General features: G+C 40.4%; 1 long non-coding RNA gene across 4 annotated transcripts in view; it reads right to left on the bottom strand.

Annotated features, from left to right (window-relative positions):
• Nucleotides 1–21,303, bottom strand: part of LOC141548256 (uncharacterized) — a 416,517-nt gene that overhangs the window by 132,659 nt on the left and 262,555 nt on the right. For all 4 annotated transcript variants that reach the window (XR_012483868.1, XR_012483867.1, XR_012483869.1 and 1 more), the window contains one exon: nt 16,322–16,439. This is a non-coding gene — a long non-coding RNA (uncharacterized LOC141548256). The remainder of the gene's footprint in view (nt 1–16,321; nt 16,440–21,303) is intronic.

Raw genomic sequence — 21,303 nt, 5'->3', positions numbered from 1 at the left:
CATTTTATTCATATACTATAACTTATTCAACCACTCCTCAACTGATGGGCATCCACTCAATTTTCAGTTCTTTAGGGCAGCTCTTTCTAAGGGAACTTTCTTCAGGTACATTCAGGGTATAGCTCAACAACTCTGGCTTTTTAGACATTATATATGATCTTGCCATCAAACAAGGTTCTAGACAGTTAAATATTAAACAAAACAAATACAAGTTAAATATAAATGGATTTCTTTGAAGGGCTAAAGTGTGCTGAACTTCTAGAATGAATCAGAACAATCTGTGTGGAGAACCAAAAACCAGAATCCTGGAATGACCCAAACCCTGGAGAATGACTGTCTCTCAAATACAAGCTATCTTCCTGGCCAAAGATGTCAACATGCTTCCTGCCCACTTTTGAAATCCTTGCTGCCTTCAAAGCTCAATTGTGAGACTTCCCATTGGAAGTCTTTCCTGATTCCTCCCAGTTGTGAATGCTCTCTTCCATCCTCACCATATTACTTGTGTCCCCCAAAGGAATGGAAGCTCATTAAGGCCAGGGATGTTGTTTATGTGGTACGTAAACACAGCACACAAAAAGCAAGGGTTTTATTGATGTTTGTTGAACTGAATCTGACCCCTAATGAAGCCACACCACTAATTATATTTTTCTAGGCCATGAACAGTACTAAGTGCATGGTTTTTTAAGGTACCAATCTAGTCAATTAGCTTTAATCTGAATTAAACCTTGTATTTTATAAAATTATGGAACCAAAATCAAACATCAAAATATTCTCCAAACCAAACCTGAATTAATCCAGTATTTCATTTGGCTCAAATCCCTGGGAATAACACAGTCCATTTCCAAATAAAACATAGAATTCCTTAACCAAGCCCATTCCAGGTATTAGTAATCAACCATATAAATTATGTCTTCATGACTTCAAGGATAGAGTCACTTGACAAAGCACAACTACCACTAGCCCCTATCTCACTGCAGACGAAGTATATTTCCAAAGTTTATCTTCATGAATCTACTCTCCACAACCTAATTCTACCATATTTTGCAGGCCCCACTTCCAGCTGCAGTTTCTGGACTGCACTTCTAGGCTGTGGGTTGTGACAACAGAAGCTTTATCCTCTGAGGTACAAAGCTGTCTCCTTCCTTCTCTCTGAGTCCAAGGGATGAAAAAGAAGACTAGGGCAAGGCGCTAAGTGAAGAGATAAGTAAAGTGAAGGTGAAGAAGTTCAAGGTCTGAATAGGGGATCTGAAGGCCTAAATGCCCAGGAACTTTCTTTCTCACTAACTTACTATTTAGTATGCCACGGTTCTTCACAGTAAAAGGTATTTTTCTTGGAGTGAATCTCAATCTCAATCTTTTGGTTCTAAGACTATAGTCTTTGCAGAAAGCGGGAGCTTTTTCTTTCATGTTCTCTCTTTGATTTGAATATGCTTTGATCTTTCAAACTTTCAAAATGGCTTCCTTGAATTAGTCCCAAATTCCAGCGTCATTAAACGGGAAAAAAATGGAGATTCGGTTGCCTTCACGCAGTTCAGTGTAGTCAAGGGATGTGATCACAGGTGATGAGGTAGCACTGTGTTAATGAAACTTGTACACCTAGAAAACTTTAACAAAGTGTGAAGGCCTTTTCCTGATGGAATGAAAGAAAACCTGATCAACAGAGGCGAAAATATCCCATTCTCACCTCTCTCTGGTTTCTACCAACTTTTCTTCATTTATTTGTAGGGGAGACCTTCAGCCTTCCTCCCCCCAACAAATTTTCAGTACCCATTTACATGTTGTCTTCCCCCATGGAAAGTAAGTGAACTCCCTGAGGTAATGGATCATCTTTCTTGATTGTATCTGTATTCTTAATGGGTACAGTACTTAGGCATACTGTAAGGACTAAATAAATGCTCTATCTACCTATATTTAAAATTGGCTACAGGCTCTGGAGACTTTCAATAGCCAAGTCTTGTAGATAATTGGAGAGTCAAGATGTAGAGTTCACTAGTTCAGGAGAGTTAAGATAGGTGTCAACAGTTAGGGAAGAACCTGGCTCTTTACCACTTGGGGGAAAGGGAAGGATTCTCTCTCCCCCCCATCAACCATGCCATTCACCGAGAAGGAGCAGTTGGAGATTCAGTCCCAGAGAGTATGAGGCACAGTTGTGCCTTCAGACTGACACACATCCAGAGGGGCAGTCACTCAAGGGAAGAAGCAATGTGTAGCAACAAAACCTTCAGCAGCAAAAAAGCTGTGACATCTAGCCCTGGCAATTTAGAGTAGAGTTGTAGAGATAAGCACACCTGAAGTGTCTGCCCTAACAGAGATGCTTCCTGAGGACTCTAGAAGAACATTGGAGTCCTATGCTTCGAGACCTGGGAGCTGCCCTGACCACATGTGTTCCCTACACATGCACCTGACCGCCGATGTAGTCTTACGCATGTGCCCACTCATCCAAACGTAACTATGGAAGAGGGCAATCCCAGATTTAGGAGGGTGATGTTTGATAGCTATTGCGCTTATGAGATCCTCTCAGTAAATGCCTTTTTTTTTTGAGCAAAATACTGTCCACTGGCTTATTATGAAAGGTAAGTACACTTGTGAGGGGCTCCTGAGCTACAAAGGAGTAGCCACCCGTAAGGCAGTAGCCACTCACCAGTGCTAATGGCAAGTTGGGGTAATACACTTAAAAGAAGTGAGTGCTACATTCATTTTTGTTCAAAACCACAATTGGTAAAAAAGGAGGCATTTGTACCCAGGTTCAATAACCTCTTCTATTTACCTACTTTGTGATCTTGAGAAAATCTCTTCCTGGCTCCAGCCTACCTCAATTTCTTCACTTGTTTTTCTTTTTTTTAATTGAGATTTCTGACTTTCTAAAAAGGTACAGTTTTTTTTCTTTAAAGGTAAATCTAGCAACTGAAAAGAAGTGTCTAAGCAAGTGAGGCCCCAATTTTTCATACCACAAGTTCAAAGTTATCAATTCCTTGACCAGTTACATTCCTGTCTACATTGCTGACTGGCTCCCATTGACACAGCTCTCCAAAGTATACACATTGGCATTGGGAAGTTACTCGCCCTGTTATTTCTTCTGAGAGAACACAGTAATATGAACAGGATGTCTTGGACCTTAACAAGGCTGAAACAAGCTTTTCTTCAACAAGTACATATTCCCATCCGGGCCAAGACTGGGCCATTTGTCAATGTTGTCTTTGTATGCACAACACCTGACACATAGTAGGAGCTTAGCAAATACATTTGGATTTCTCTTCTCCTTCCCAAGAAGCATCTTTCCATATTAGTTGTGTTGCCCACTGGAGCCAATTGCTTCCATATTGGACAGGGGCTTGATGGCCCTGCATCAGACAGACTGCAAGATGTCTGAGGTCTAGCTCCAGATCTATGATCCTTTGACCATGTTGCTCTCCATAGTCATTGGAGTGATTTTCATTTTCAAGTCTTCCCTATTCTCCAAAGGACTGCTGCTCACCTAACACCCTCACCCATGTTTTACTTCACTCTCTGATCTCATACTACTTCCTCAATCCCAACACAAAGCTTTACTTTCCTGGCCCTCCCTCCAGTTCTGGAACCACAAGCCACAACCAAATCAATTTTGACATTGCTCCTGAATGGGACGTGCCTATACCCATGGCCCCACTCACAACTCCTGTAACTTGACAATCAAACCGCTCCTCTTTGGCCATCTCTCCCCTTCCTGTGTCATTTCCCCCATTACAATGTAAGTATCAATGAGGGCAAGGATTTTCTTTGTGGCTGTATTTGTACCCCTTGTATAAAGTCTTTTATGCCCATTCATGCAAAATAAAGAGATTAGACTAAACAACCTCTGACATTTCTCTTTGCTCTAAATCTGAGTCAATGATCCCAGAATTCAAGAAGGTATATTAAGATTCACATTATTAAAACCAAGTTTTCCATAATTATACGCATTTCTTTATTATCTCTTATACTGTTACTTCAAACTCTTATTTAAATAAAACCAAAATAACATTTATTCATCAAATGCAAAATGTTGAGAAAAATCTCTACCTACTCAACTTCTGCTTGAGTTCTAACACCCCCTGACTAGGAGCTATATAAGTCAGTGAAAATTCACAGATGTTCCTTATCCACACTTACGCATGAATAGGGCTACCAAAATCAACATTTAAAAAGCACTTTTTCCTCTTGTCTTTCTGGCTGTCTGCCCATAAAGTTGTACATCATTAAGAAGTTTCTAGAATAAAATATTCACCACTCAGTGACCCTATGTTCCAAACATCTGCCTCTTAACTGTTCAGCAGGGTTTTTATGATGACATACTTAGTCTACTGCTTGCTGGTGTTCCACTATGTACCAAGCACTTTTCTTGGCTTAGGGGGTGATAATGCACACACACACACACACACACACACACACACACACACACACACAAAGACATATATAAAGCAAATGAGGATCACAAAATACTCTAGCAGTTCTGAGAACAAAAAAATCATTGGCTTGGAATGAACTGAAAAGGAAGAATTGAATTCAAGCCTCACTTCCTATATAATGTGTCACAGGGAGCCATGTGATTTTAAAGGCCACAATCTTTAGACAACTCTAAAATCCAGAGAGGGTGCTAAGCAGCACTGCTAGAGAAAGTTTCCTATATCAATGAAATCACCAGTAAGGTAGCAATCTCTGATTTGCAGTGCCAAGCACAGTGCCTGACAGATAGCAGGCACTTGATAAATATCTTTTCATTCATTCATTCATTCATTCATTCATTCACTGGCTTTGCAAAATAAAGGTAAAACAAATACAAGGTAATTTAGGGAGGGAGGTCATTAATAGGGTCTGGGTGGGGGAAGCAGGAAAGGCTTGATGTAAAAAGGTAGAATCTTAAAAACAAAAAGCAAGGGTTTTCTAAGGCAGAAGTGAGAGGGAAAGGCATGTCAAGCAAGGAGGACTGGTGCACACACACACAGAGACCTGGGATTCAAGTGATTGGGAAAATCACAAGAAAGCCAACGTGTTGGGAACACATGGGACTTTCACCCAGCATGTTAGCCATTGCTCCTGGACAGAGGTTGTCTGCAGAGTTGCCATGAATGCTTTCTCGGTCTTTCCCCAAGTCCTAATAAAAACATGAAGTGGTCAAGGGGCCAAGGAGATACCTCACCTCCTTCCAAGCTGACCCTGAGTCATTAACACTAACTCCAAGTCCAGCCATTAAAACAGTTCCAAATCTACTTGATCATATTCTCTTCTAGCCCATATCTCCTGCTCGTTTTCCACATTAATTATATGAGACTCTATTACTGGATGCTGAACTTCTTGCTTACACACCATCTGTTTCCTTTGCTTCTCCCACTCATCCCTCTGTATGGAGCTGGAGGAAATTGCAACTGGGATACTACAACAAAATTCTGTTAACTAATTTTATCTAGACCTTTTCCATAGCAAGACAATACCATTGCTCCTTTTACCCTAATTGATTCCCATCCCACTCCTCCACAAGGCTGTCGAAAACCCCCTCTTCTCTCTTCAAGCCTCCCACGCTATCTCCTCCTCCAATTGCTCAGGTGAAGAACTTGATCTATCCTTAAGCAAGAAAATCGAGGCCATTCTCCATGAGCTCCCTCTTTTCTTATTGTTTATATGTCATAATCCTCATTCCCTCCTCCTTTACTCATGTCGATGATAAGTTCATCCTTCTCCTTGCCAAGGCTAACCCTTTTACATTTACCTACAAGTAACCATTAATCTTCTGAGCAGACTGTTCCCTTGATCACAGTCACCCCAACCCTCCCTCTGATGTGCAATTTCTCCCTTTCTCTTTCTCTGGCCTCTTCCCTGCTACCTAATTCCCTTCTAAGCATAAAAAACCCTCATTAGACATGAGTTCATTGCAAATTTATTTTACATGACCTCAACTGTGATAAGGCAATACTTTTGTACTTCTCTAATTGATTCACATGGATTCAATCATCCCTTCTGGGTTGATGATTTTCAGATCCAACCTCTCTCCTAGCCTCCAGATTCACATGTCAAACTAGCTACTAGGCATCGTCAAGTAGATGTCTAGTAATCATCTTAAACTCAATCTAGCCAAAACTGAAATCATTATCGTTATCCCCAAGCCCTCCCCACCACCGAACTCCTCTATTCCCATTGAGGGTACCATCATCGTCCCAGTCACCCCACTTGCAACACAGGTGTCATCTTTAAGACCTCACTGTTTCTCACCCCCTCCATACCCAATGTGTTGCCAAGGCCTATCGATTTTAACTTCATTGCATCTCACTTGCTCCCTTCCTTCTCTGATACCATCCCCAGCCTGGTGGAGGTTGTCATTACCTCACACATGGACTACTGTGATAGCCTACTCACTGGTTTACCTGCCAAAAATCTCTTTCTATGGCAGGACATGTTCTCCTCAGCTGTCAAAGAGATCATCCTGACATACAGGTCTGATTGTGTTGGTCTCAATAACCTCTCCTCCAATTAACTTCAGTGGATCCCTATCACCTCCAGAATCAAACATCCTATTTGGTGTTCAGTCATTCAAAAATCTGCCCTTTCCACCTTTCCAGTTTTTTAATACCTGATAGATCACCTCCCCCTCCCCCCACCCCATGTATTCTGTGGGCCAGTGACACTGGCCTTCTTGTTCTTTCAATTTCCATCTCCAAGCATTTGTCATTAGCTACATCCTAGATCTGGAATGCTCTTCCTTCTTTATCTCCATCTCCTGGCTTCCTTCAAGGCCCAGTTAAAATCCCACCTTTTACAGGAGGGTTTTTCCAATGCCCTTCAATTCTATTATTTTAAAAAAATAAGAAAAGGAAGGAAGGAAGGAAGGAAGGAAGGAAGGAAGGAAGGAAGGAAGGAAGGAAGGAAGGAAGGAAGGAAGGAAGGAAGGAAGGAAGGAAGGAAGGAAGGAAGGAAGGAAGGAAGGAAGGAAGGAAGGAAGAAATTTTGTGTTTGTTTGGTTGCATTTGTACTCGGGTCCTCCTGACTCCAGGGCTGCTGCTCTATCCCCTGCACTATCTAGCTGGCCCTTCTCTTCTGTCTTTAGGCTCCTTTACTCAGGGACTTCATCAAGTGAGTTTAATCATCTGGAAGCAAATGACTCTTGAATCTACATATCCAGCCCCACTGTCTCTCCTGAGCTCCAGTCACGCATCTCCAATTGCTTTTTGGCTTCTTTCTTATATAATTTTCTAATTTGCCCAAAGAAAATATTTAATGCATTAACTGTGATCTTGCATGGATAATTACATGGATAATTAACTGAACTTATGTAACAACCTTTTTCTGCTGATTTTAAAGTGACATTTTGAAGATTTCAGAAGAAATTCTAATAAATTCTTTATAACTACAAGTAACCATTAATCTAGTTAATTTTCCTACAAAATCAGAAAGCTGTGATTAAATGCCTTTATATCAATGTACTTAATTTTTATAAATATCTGAATTAAATCTGGAGACTTAATACAAGAATCTCTTTAAAATCCATCTGTGTAAGATCTACCTAGTTAGAATATATAATAGCTAAAATATCCTAGAATAAAGTATGTGTATAACATGTAGATTATGTGTATGTCCACAGTTGTTTTTCTCAATTCAGTTTCCAGAGAAGAGGGAATATCTACCTAGCATCTTACCCATTTCTCTCCAGGGGAAACTCTGAATCGTTGCCTGGAACAAAAGCTTGAGTCCAAGAAGTCAGCCCCCTCTGCTCTCTTCAGAGAGGGGATATCAAGCTATCATATCTATCTACTCATCTTATTGGTCATGGGGAACTGATTTTTAGCTTCAAGTTGCTTTTCCTGGTCACAATCCCTTTACAGGCTACCCCAAACCATATCCAAATACTGGATCCTTTTCCCCAGCAAATGCTAGTTACAGAAAGACAAATGGTGAATAGCAAATCAACTCATTTATTCAATCTATTAACAAACATAAATCAGAGAAGTTGTATAGATGAGACTATATCAAACAATTCATAGTGTAAATGAGCTTTTCTGCAGGGACTAAGACATATGGGCTCTACCCAGAGGGTCCTCAATTTCACCCACGGGGAAATTCCCTGAAGTCTCTACGCTGAGAGCCAGAGTCCAACTTGAGGCGCCCCCTTCACTTCATGCTGGTTTCTTCCCCATCTAGAGGCCTCTCCCTGAAGAGAACCTGAAACCATATGTGTACTCTCTTAAAGCTGGCAAATCAGAAGAAAATTCTCTTCTCCAAAGTTTGAACTCTGCCCCTCATACAGGCACAGCATCACCACCCATGAGGCAGTGGCAATAATGTTCAGTAAAGGAAGTATACCCAGACTTCCCAGCACATACATACACACAGCTCCAGAAAACTTCATGTCGTCAGAGAAGTCTACTGGTAGTCCCCTTTACTGACAGAACCATCCTTTCACAACCTTCTCATGCTTTCTAACAAAGACCACAGACCAGAATAATGTGTCACTTAAGAAAAGGCAGGGGAAAAAATAACAATGGAAATGTCTCTTCTCCTTTGGAAGCCTCAAAGGAATCAAGTGAATAATACATGTGCTGAAAAAGTCCTGGAGGAGTTGAAAAATATCCTGAGATGAAAGTGAACTCTGAATCTCGGCCAGCCCTTGCACGCCCACTGGACCTCCCAAAGTGCACAACAGGATGCCAGAGCTGGAAGGTCCCCCTCGTTTTAGAGAGGAGGACGTGGGCTGGGGAGGGGGAAAATCCAGGATCTCCTGCTTCATATCCATACTCTCCTAACTTCTCTTCATCAGACTGAGGAAATATTTATACACTCCTTTTCCAACAACGAGAAGGAGCATTTGGATCGATTGACAAAATGAAGAACTAACTTTGGGTTTTGGGGTTGACTTTTCATCCTCTGTGCCTGAAGCTGCCATACTGAATTCCCTTCCTGCTGTTCTCTCCAAAAATGCTACTCTTAGACCTTCTCTGCTGCTACCACAAGCAGTTAATTGCTGATTTGAACCTGAGGTCAAAAGACAACATCACCTTTAAAAGAGAACAATTGGGCTAAATATAATGAGAGGACCCAGTGATGAAAAGTTCCAGTGACCCAGGCCCAGTTGTTCCACCTGCATCCCTTTCCATTCTGGTGGGGAAAATAAGAAAAGTTTTCTAATGGGACAGCGAGCTTTTGCAGGTTGGTATCATCTGAGGGAGCCTGTCAATTCAGGGGCTACAGGGCAAGCAGGCTGGCAGGAAGCTATAAGGATATGAGTACAGAACTGCAAAAAGTAGTTGAGTTACAGACTAAAGATGGACATAGGTCCTGTCCTCAAGGAACACAGTCACAAAAGGACTTAATAACCAAACATTTAATCAGCGGGGATATTTATAGACAAGTCATTATAACAGGAGTTGGGCAGGAGAGCTACATGGAGAAAAACTATGCTGGTACCTGAGAATATACCCTGGAGGAAGTAAATTTTACAGAAGTTGAGGTCTGTGTTTTGGCAAGAAATGACAAATGACATTTATACTAATAATGGCAGACACCTCCAGTCATTCTAATTCCTCCTGTCTATACCTTGCTTATACATACTGTTTGCACATTACCTCCCCATTAGATTTTACCCTTAGATTTGGCACATGCAGAACTTCATTTATTAAGATGTGCCGTGAACAAAAAGGTATTATGGAAGGCATGCTGCACTGAAAAGGTTACAGTATTATAACAATGCAAGTTCTCTTACACCAAAGAGCTCAGAGAGAAAGAGAAAGAGACAGAGACCGAGACCAAGACACAGAAACACAGAGGAAAAACACAGAGGGACAGTGAGAGACAGACAAAGAGCCAGAGAAAGAAACAGAGAAAGCAGTGAGAGACAGAGGCAGAAAGACACAGTGAGACAGAAATAGACAAAAAGAGAGAGATACACACAGACAGACAAACATACACAGAGACAGATAGATAAAGACAGTGAGACACAAAATGAAAGATAGAGAAAGAGACAAAACAAGAAGAGAGAGAGAGAGAGAGAGAGAGAGAGAGAGAGAGAGAGAGAGAGAGAGAGAGAGAGAGAGAGAAACACAGAGGAAAAACACAGAGGGACAGTGAGAGACAGACAAAGAGCGAGAGAAAGAAACAGAGAAAGCAGTGAGAGACAGAGGCAGAAAGACACAGTGAGACAGAAATAGACAAAAAGAGATACACACAGAGAGACAGACAAACATACACAGAGACAGATAGATAAAGACAGTGAGATACAAAATGAAAGATAGAGAACGAGACAAAACAAGGAGAGAGAGAGAGAGAGAGAGAGAGAGAGAGAGAGAGAGAGAGAGAGAGAGAGAGAGAGAGGAGGAAAAAACCATCCTAATAGTAAGTCAAAGGCAGCATGCTTTTCACAGCACCTTCTTAGTTCATGACATATCTTAGTAAATGGAGTTATTTCCAATATGGTCCAAATTTATCAGTGATGTGGAAATGGTGTGTCCAGGCTTGTTTGTGAACTTTTGTGATTACAGAAGGGCAAGAATTTGCCAAAATATTCCTCAGCCATTAAGGTAACAATATTCCGCAAGTGGATCCCTAAAAATATGCTTCTTTGAAAGGTTGAGTCATCTGGTCACCAGTATTGATGGTTCTATAATAGATCTGCATGTGCCAGATCTGAGGGCAAATGGCAACTTGTTTCTTACTAACACCTGACCTTGTCACATATCCTGGGATCTTACTGGCACAAGAAACGCCCAAATGGAGAAACTCTCCACCCAGATTAGATTAGCCCCTTCCCTGAACCTGAAAGTGGAAGAGCGTTACCTAGAGCACTAAGAGATCAAATGCCTTTGCCAAGGTAACAAAGCCAGGCTGTATCAGGGGCAAGACTTGCACCCAGGTCTTCCTAAGCTCTGAAGACAGCTCTCAGTCACAACTCTCCAATGTTGCCTCTCACAAAAGTCTGATTAGAATGAAGTCAGGATATTGTAATGCTGAAGTTACTCCCATTCTAAAAAGGCTCTGAATTCTTTTTAGAGCACTCTCACCATGTACCCTGCAATGATCTGAAGTCCATATCTGAGTGAAATCACTGATTCAATAATCAAAACCCAGAAGCTAACATCTGTGCTTCATCAAATTCCAATCTTCATCATTCAATTCAAGGGAAGATTCTAGAGGAACTTGGCAAAACTTTGAAATGACCCAGACCCCAGGATAAAACCCAATTTAAGCTGACTGTTTAACAGAACTGATTAATTAGTCCAGTCAAGCCCTGCTGTGTTACCGAAATGGTTGCTTTTGATGAAAGGGACCAAGAGACATAACTGAAGAACAACAACACAGAAGGGTGTTCTATAATTCTCATTCTGCCACAGTTAATGGTCAAAAGATCTGAACAGACATTTTTTCCAAAGAAGAAAACAAACTGCTACTAATCAATTAAAAATGCTCATCCTGACTAATAATCAAAAAGATGACAATTAAAATAACTACAAAGCAAAACTTTGCACTCATCAAATTGGTGAAAAGAATAAAAAACAATGAAACTCATTACAGGCAGTGTTATGGGGACAAAGGTGGAACCACTCATTATTAGTGGAATTACAAATGTATAGCCTCTTTTTGGAGAGTGACCTAACCATGTGCAGAAAAGTTATAAAAATAACCATATCCTTTTATTCAATATTTCCATTGGGGGATAGCACCTTTAAATATTATTAAAAACAATAAAAATATTATTTGGAAACATTATATGTAATTTCAAAAAATAGGCAACTTAATTGTCTAACAACAGGAGATACGTTAAATAAATTGTAGTACATTCATGGAATGGAACAGTCTTCCATAATGAAGCCCAACAGATGTAAGGAATACAAGGAAATCTGGAAAGACCCTTATAAATTAATACCAAGTGAAAAAAGCATCAGAAGTAGAACAGAGTGCCCACTAACTCTGACTGGGGATGAAGGGAGAAGGAAGGAAAAAAAGAATCCTGATGGAGATTCGAGAGATATGAGGATCTCTGATACAGAGAGAGAAAGAACCTCAGAAGCTATCAAGTCTTAACATCCTCGATGGAACAGAGGTGACATTTGAACCCAAGTCCTGACAAGCAAAATCCAGTGCTCTTTCTACTCTACCACGCTGAATGAAAAATTACAAGAATACTCTAGACCAAAGCAAAGAACACAAACCCATATGAGGTCTTGTCACTGAATGTGGGGATCACAAAATCATGGTTTCTTCTTCTTATTTTATATACTTCTATACCTGGGATCCATGTAAGTTTCTTGGGCAAAAAGGGCCTGAGAGTAGAAACAGTTTAAGAAGCGCTGATCTAGTTTAGTTGACTGTACTGATGGTCAGTGTTAAATTTTTAATAATGCAATTGCATGTGTGTTATTTTTACAGTTTGTTTCAAGAGGCTTTTCTTCACAGCAACACTTTTATGGAAGCAAAGGATTGGAAACAAAGTAGACCCCTGTTAATTAGTGAATGTTTAAACAAACTCATATATTAATATAAGGAAGTATTACCATACCATAAAAATAATAAATGTGAAGACTCCAGAGGAGCATGTAAAGATGCACATGAAACATTGTAACATGAAATGGCAGGGCCAGGAAAACAATATATGAAATGATTTATAATGTTGACAGAAAGAGCAACAAAAAGAAGAAACAAAACAATGCACAAGTACAATGACCAAACTTAGGCTCAGAGAGGAGTTGAGAAAACGTACTTTCCCTTGCCCCCTCTCCCTTCTAGTAGCCCCTCCTCCTTCCATTTCCTTCCGCTTCCTTTCCCATCTCTTTTCCTCCCTTTTCCCTGTCCCCTCCCCCACCCACTGTGGAGGTGGGAGCCTCTGCATGGGGTATACTGCAAATAATGTTAAGAGATGACCTCAGCCATATGCCCTGTATATTTTCTCCTAGATGCTGCCATTTTTCTGTCATTGGACAGTTGGTTTTTGTTTTGCTACCATTTAAGATACCATATGAGATTAGGACACAAGGAGATGCTGAATGACAACTAACCACACAGAAGGGAATAATTATTAAGCACCATCTACTTAGTTGGCACTGTGCCCATAAAGACCCTGAAAGATAGGTGTTGTTATTAATCCAATTTTGCAGGTAAGGAAACTGAGGCAAACAGAGATTAAGTGATTAGCCTCAGGTCACACATGGAGCTGAGGTCTTCAGCCCAGGGCTGTATCAATTAAACATGACATAGGGGAATGAATGGCTTAAAATGAAGGACCTACTGAGAGAGAGTGTGGGATGGTTTTTGGGACTTGTAGGTACAGCTTCAGACACTAACTAGATATATGGCCCTAGGCAACATCCTAAAGTTTCTTTATCTGTACAAAAGGGGCTACGAGTAGAAACAGTTTACTAGTACCTATTTCAGTATATTATGAGGTTCAAAGAGATAAGATATCTAAAGCATTTTGCAAGTCAAGGTGAGGGGAGGAAAAGGGCTCCTTCTAATTCTGAGATTCTCTAATTCCACAAAGCCTTTGATATTACGATGGAGTGTTCCCCAGAAAGTTCCCCAGAATTGTTTGGTTTCTCTTCAAAGAAGCCCCAGCAGCAGAAAAAAGAACATGACCTTCACTACTGTAAGCCCTTCAAAATCTTCACATTAGGATATTCTTAGAGCATTTACCTCCTAACCCTTGGCAAGTAAAATGCTGGCCTAATCCCTGGAGCATTTACAAATGCTTCATTTAGATTGGACACCATGAGGATGTGAAGCACAAAGGTCTCATGGATGGGGGATTTTTCATCTCCAAATAAAAACTGGGAATAACTATTCGTGCCACCTGACCATACCAGGTACCTGGCTGTTCTTCAGGTTAATATTTCCTGTTGCCGATCCAATGCCGTATGTGACACGTTTTCCCAGTTAAGATTAGTTGCTTAAAGCCAAAGAAATCCATATGTGCTTAGATCTTCCCCTATCCATCCCCCCCCCTTTTTGGCTGTAACCAAGGAGCCATGGGATTCATCATGGCTGGGGTGGTACAATGTGGGGCTCATTATTCTCCCCTGGTAGCTTCGTACGATTCTTATTTAAGTGGGAAATTTACATTTCTTGAGCATCTGTATTAAAGAGAAAATAGCCTGTGCCACAGGGAGATGACTATTTGCATGTAGGTTTATAAAGGAAAAAAAACCACTTTCACAATAGAGACGTAACTTTGTCTTCTTTAAAGCACTTATTCTCCTTCATTTAAATATTTTTAGTGATGTGACATGCTCTCTCTTCAAATATACAGACTCCCCATGACAGTTACACACAGCAGGCAGTTACAATTAAGGAACCATGGAAGACTTGACATGGGCAGTACAACAAAGCTAAAATGGGTCTTCCTCTTCTGCTGATGGTTAGCTGGGCCCTCCCCACTGTGACACCCATATACCCCCGTGTACCCCAATTCTGACCATCATGCAAACCTAAGGCCTCCATGGAACTAGGCCTCCTCCCCATAAAGAAACCTAAAGAAAGAGGTATGGTCTGCTTACCAGCATCTGAGGGGAAGGGTGTGATTTGTTTTGCTTAATCCCCAGGGAAGAGAAGGAGCAGAAGACAGAAAATATAGAGGCACATTTAGGCTTGCTACAAGGAAAACTTTTACAGACAGGAGAGCTGTCCCCTCTAGAGATCATAAAGTGAAGGGCTTTCAGCTGAGGCTCCTTCACCACTCACTGGGAATGTTGGAAAGGAAATTGCTTTTGGATCTGAGGTGGGCCAGATAACAGGTGACATTCTGTGGGCAGACCTCAGGTCGCTACATTCCCAAATCCAATGCCCTACACAACCCTTTCTTTCTTATGTAGGTGATGTCTTTCTCACAGTGGAGAAAGGGTAATAATGCAATTCCCTGGATGGCAGAGAAGGGAAGAAGTTTGCTGGAAGGTACCTCGATCACCTTTCCCAACCCTAAATCTCTCTGTACCCTGTGACTTTGGGGGCTTTTGACTACCTGTTCCCTAGAGCATACATCAAATGAGTGCAAACAGGCAAAGGAAAGGAGGCTAACAAATGCTCCTACCAAGAGAGCTTTGGAGAATCTTCCCACACAAATACAAATGATCCCATTTTCCAGCAATATTTTCTTGAGAATAGAGCCACTGAACAGCAAGAGTGGGGGGAGGCTATTGTCACCCAGGGCTACCTAAACTTTTTCTACTCGTGACCCTTTCTCGCCCAAAAAGTTTTTATGCAACCCCAGGTATATAGGTATATAAAAATAGGTTTACAAATCAAACATTGACTGAAAAGAAATCATAATTTCACAACCTTCACATTCAGTTATACAACCCCATCTGAGCAGCCACCCCACAATTTAAGAAGCTTTATTCTAACCCACTCCTTTTGTTCTTTCTCTCTCCTTCAGTCTGAGCCCAACCCCACACTGAATCTTTTTTTTTAATTCATTTTTCCAAATTATTCCCCCCTCCTTCCACTCCCTCCCCCCGATGGCAGGCAATCCCATACATTTTACATGTGTTACAATACAACCTAGATACAATATATGCCCACACTGAATCTTACAGGAAATATTTCTGTAACCTGTCCTTCCAGTCTCACCCTTCCTCACAGTCCCAGACAGAATCAGACTTGTTTACGATTCTCTTTTAAAACCAGATATTATGGTTTATGTCATTATTCCATTGGGGTTAAGTGACTTGCCCTGGATTACAGGGGCAGGAAGTGTTAAGTGGCTGAGGTCATATTTGAACTCTGGTCCTCTTGACTTCAAAGCTGATGCTCTGCGCCACCTAGCTGCCCCACACATAGTAACTTCTTCTTCTTTTTTTTTTTTTTTTTTTTTTTTTTTTTTTTTAGGTAGGGGTTAAGTGACTTGCCCAGGATCACACAGCTAGGAAGTGTTAAGTGTCTGAGACCAGATTTGAACTCGGGTCCTCCTGAATTCAAGGCTGGTGCTCTATCTACTGCGCCACCTAGCTGCCCCTACATAGTAACTTCTTAACAAATATCTTGTCTGAATCTGCAGGAAAATCCATTTTTCATTTTTCCCCTGAATACATACAGGATTTGGTTTGGTTTGTTTTTAAGCTAGATTCAAATTTAATTGACCAAGCACAGATGACTAGAAAGCATGGGAAAACATAGGGAAGTAAATGCTGACTGAACTAGGCAGGGCTGCCCACAGGTGTAGGTGCTGAATTTATGTGTATTGGACTTATTACTGGCATAGGCCACTTTGAACCTGTCTGTGTGATTTCCTTAGCTCTTCCTGAAGTCCAAAGGGGACAATTTGGCCTCTTCACTGTAGTTCTCCTTTTGAGTAGCACTTTGACAAGGAAAAAACAAAAACAAGGAAACAGAAACTTACCTTAAATGTTGGCCATTTCCCTTGGACTTTGGTTGTCTCCATCCTCATTCTGTGCCCTTTGCATTCATTTTCTACTCCAGTTCTCAAAGTATGTATTTTTTCTGTGCGACATTTCTCCCTTAAGAAAAGAAATAAAAACTCTTTAGTTTTCCTCTCTTATATTAAAAAGAAATGTTGTTTTCTCACTTCAAAATCGCAACTCTTCAAAATGCCTCAAATCTATTGGACTTTATGAAAGAAAGAGGAAATGATCAGGTCTCAGGTCACAGAAGAGAAGAGACACTCTTTTCACCCTGTGCCACTGAGTCTAACACAGCACCGAGGGTTTCTCTCAATCAGAAGCTTCCTTCTGATCCATCCTACCACCCTCACTGATGTAATCTGAAAGGTGATGAAAGAGAAGAAGTATCTTGAAGCTTCAGAGTTGGGAACGCCAATCTGCCCTAGGTTTTCCTCTGCTCTCATATACAATAGGATATCCACAGTGGGGGACAAACAACACCCAGATTATTCCTAGTTATATAATCAGAACCCAACTTTGTCCAGATTATGAGATGATCCTGATTTCATTTCCTAGTTTCCCTCTTCTTCCTGCCCAAGACTAGACAGTCTCATTCTCTTGTCCCCTGATTCTAGAGAAAGCAAGATCCTTTCCAAATGGCTATCTGGATATCTTGGGTACATAATGTTCCCTCAAGCAATTCTACCTTCTATAGTATGCATCTGATAGGAGCCAATGGTAAATAACAAATGAGCTCTTCCTATTTGGTTTGAGATTCACAGCACAAGTAACAGGCTCCATAATGTCTTTCTTCTGAGATATACAGTTAGTACTATCCTTTGGCTTTAAAGAGAACAGTCTCAATCCACTGGACTCAGTTCAGGAGCCCCAGACCCAAATAGGTAAGCTTTTTGTCCTGTCTTGCCAGGAACCAGGCCTCCATGTCCCTTCTCAACCATTCCCAAGCTATGCTATAATGCATACGCCACACTCCACTAGATCCCCTATATTTGTTGGCCTTTTCTATTAGAATGTAAACTCCTTGAGGACAGTGATTGACTTTTCTTCTGCTTATATTTGTGTCTCCCAGGTTTAGCACAATGCCTGGCACACAATAAACACTTATTAAATGTTTCAGCCTTCATTTTTCTCAGCACATGATTGCTGGTCTTGGCTCTTGCTCTCACCTGTTATTAGTAGTTACCTTCCTTAGACTCTTCCTTAGTTCCTTCCTCCCAGAATTCTAAGTGTCAGTTTCTAGTGCTTCTCAAGCTACCTCAACATGTGTCTTACCAGTATTTCAAAATGCACTATATCCAAAAGAGAACTTAAGTATTTTCTACAAAACCTACTTCTTCTAACTTCTCTATTTTTATAAAACCTACTTCTTTTAACTTCTCTGTCTCTGTCCATATTACTACCATCTTCTTAATAACTGAGACATACAACATCAGAATCTTTGTTGCTTTTCTGTCCCTCACTTCCTACATCCAATCCATCATCAACACCTGCAAATTCTGTGGTAATTTCTCTCACATTTGTCTATCCCCCAGACAATTCCATCCTCATTTCCATTCACCTGGACCACTGGCATCTTCTGATTCCAGAACTAGGGCACTATCTACTCTACCAAACTACCTCTTAAGCCAAATGACATTTTTGTCATCTCATCCCCGGATCAGGCTCCCAAGTTTTAGCTTTGAGAGTACCCACCTTGTTTAAAGCAGGTGGATCTTGTTTTATTATTTGTTATTATTAAACTGTCACAAATGAAGAACAGAGCCCCAAAAAACCGTATGTCATTTTAGTTTCCAAGACTGTAAGGAACATTAGCAGATGGTAGAACTAAATTACAAAGATTGGGGAAGGAAGACTCATTTTCTGCCACCATAAAATAGTTGCTACATTATCTATGTAGATGCCTTCCAAGAACAAGGGTAAGAATTCACAAGTTGTATGTAACAGGACATTTTGAAGAGTATAATGGTTATAAAACTTTTTAAAAACCACAACTGATATTATTGTTTATTCTCATTTCATAAATTCCAAATGTGAGCAAGGCTCATCTGATCAATGACATAGCAACACAGTATCCTTTCTGACATGATCTTTGGGGTATCTTGGAACAGTACCATTCCCAGACAACACTTCACACTAACAACCAGACTAGGAATTAGAGATGGGTTGGTTCTTGCAGATGAAGTTCATTTGGTATCAAGGGATGGTGGATCACTAACACATGTGAAGCGAGACACTGCTTATTTCAAAGCAAAACAGTAAATAACCGTAGAAGTTTCTCCTTTATCTACTAAGAATATTTCCCTTTAATAATATGTTTAATGTATGTTTTAGATTCCCAATCAGCAGCAAGGAGTCCCTTGAGTTAAGAAATTAAAAAAAAACAATTTCTGGAATAAAATGGAGAAATAATTTCAGTATTCAAACATGAACTCTCATAAAACTGGAAAAATAATACCCAACTCTAACCCTGGAAATCTTCCCTCAACATTGACTGGTGGTAGTCCACCAATCCTTTAAACATCACTTGTTCTAGAAAGATCTTTCATGATTCCTTCAATGAGAAGAGATCATTCTTTCTTGGAGACTCAGTAACTTAATATGTATTAATAATACTCTAAATTATATTATGCTGATCTGGGTGCCCATCTCATGTCTCGATTTTAAGCTCCTCGAGGGTGGACTAAGTCTTTTGAAGATTTTTATTTCCCCTAATACCCACCACAGTGCTCTGCACTCATTAAATATTTATGGACTGGTTGAATGAAGGAATAGTAGCAGTTTCATCAACTCTAGCACCTGCCAAAGCTCACATGTTGAAGTTTTTAATGTCTGCTTAGCTCCCAACGCTGCATGGGAATGAATCCCTGAGTAAAGGAAGACATAGATGACCACAGATGAAGCATAAACATACGTATGCTGATTCTCTTGAAAGACCACCTAGTTAGTTAAATAAAAACATTTACTAAATTGGACTGGTGAAAATAGAGGTGGCCTATGCAGAATTATAAGATGGAAGACATTTTCCTCTATCATGTTCCATCTCTTTCCCCACATTCTCACCCCTTTTAACACTTTTTTTGTTTCCTCAAGGCCTCCATTGCTTTCATGCTGCCCCTAAGATTCCTTAGGGGCCTCTGTGGGGCCTCAAGGAGGCTCAGCCTCAGTGAACAACACTCCAAATTGTGGGCTTTGCCACTTCTCTTTCCCTATCATTTCCTCCCATATTAACACAAAATATCTCTGAAAAAGTTCTGATATCCAAATTACATGTAGAACTAAAACAAATATGAGATCAAGAGCCAACTCCTAATGGAGAAGGGAATATGATTATAGAAAAAGATCAAACATTTCTCAAAAGAATTGCAAACTGTCAGGGTCTGGCATGGAGCACACAGGGGGGCAGCACCAGCAGTGGGTCTTGGAAGTGGCTGTGCCAGTATCGTCAGCAGCTTTTATGGCTTTTAGGGCAGAGACAGTAAGGTGGTCAGACCATTGGTCTAAAAGAGATTACAGGGCACTCTCTTCTGGAATTAAGCACAGGACCTTGTGCATTTTCCATACTCAGTTCAAGGTCAGAGGTCCAAGGAGGGGAGGATCTGTCACAAGAGAACAAGAGCCTTGGTCACAGATCCAAAGCAGAGAACAGCCCTCGAACTTATAGCTGGAAGAAAGCAAGGACTATTCCTGGGTAAAGACCAGAACACAGACCAGGAAAGTAGTGACCACATCTCTCTCTAGATAGATCACACCACTTTGGAAGCACCAAAAGCTTTTAGAACTTGCTCTGAAGACAGCAGTGAAAAAAAAAAAACCCTGAAGCTTGGGACAGTGTTTCCCCACCCTCAGGTAAACACTGCCTAACCTTAACAAAAAGTTCAAAGTCAAGAAATAAGTTGCAAAAATGAGCAAACAATAACCACAAAAACTTGACCCTAAAAGTCTACTATGGTAGTAGGGAAGATCAAGACCCAACTTGGAAAATGATAATAATAAGAAAAGAGTTATAAGCAAAGCCTCAAAGGAAAAAATGTTAATCAAACACAAGCCCCATACAAATTCCTGGAATTATTAAAGAAAAGGATAAGAGTGATGGAGAAAAAGATTGGAAAAGAGATGAGTGATGCAAGAAAATTATGAAAGCAGAATTGGCCAAATGGAAAAAGAAGTACAAAAGCTTGCTGGAGAAAATAATTTCAAAAACAGAATTGGACAAATGCACATTAATGACACTACGAGACATCAAAAACAATAAAACAGAGTAAAAAAACAAAAACAAAAGAAAATGTGAACTATCTCATTGGAAAAACAATTGAGAAGAGGTAATTTAAGAATTATAGGATGGCCTGACAGGATAAAAGAAAGAGCAAACGTTATATTTTAAGAAATTCTCTAGGAAAACTGCCATGATATTCTAGAACAGAGGGTAAAATATAAATTGAAAGACTCTACCAATCACCTGCTGAAAAAGATCCCAAAAGGTAAAGCACCAGAAATACTATAGCTAAATTCAAGAGCTCCTAGTTCAAGAAAATACTATAAGCAGACAGAAAGAAACCATTCAAAAATCATGGACCCATAGCCAGGATAACACAAGATTTAGTGGCTTTCCTAGTAAAGAAGTAGAAGGCAAAAGAGTGAAGATTACAAAAAAAAAATAAGCTACCAGGAAAAACTGAATATAATCATTGCAGAACTGGGGCCTATAACTGAGTAAAAAAGATGGGCTGTGAATCATGGAATCATGGGCCAAAGATGAGCCAACATGTCTGTCATGCTACACCAGTAGAACCTTACAGCTAGATGACAAGGGCTGAGGCCAGTAACTTTATAATGGAGCTCCAAACAAGGGAAAGATGATACTTGTATTGTCCAGACCCAAATTGAGCTCAGAGCCTGACTCAGATGAAAAGGGTAGCTATCAGGCTGTGCCCTGGATCAGACAACAGAAGGGCCTATGAAA

This window comes from Sminthopsis crassicaudata, chromosome X, assembly GCF_048593235.1.
Source record: "Sminthopsis crassicaudata isolate SCR6 chromosome X, ASM4859323v1, whole genome shotgun sequence".
Classification (NCBI taxonomy): domain Eukaryota; kingdom Metazoa; phylum Chordata; class Mammalia; order Dasyuromorphia; family Dasyuridae; genus Sminthopsis; species Sminthopsis crassicaudata.
The sequence above is the reverse complement of the archived record's forward strand: the minus strand, read 5'-3'. Positions and strand labels throughout refer to the sequence as shown.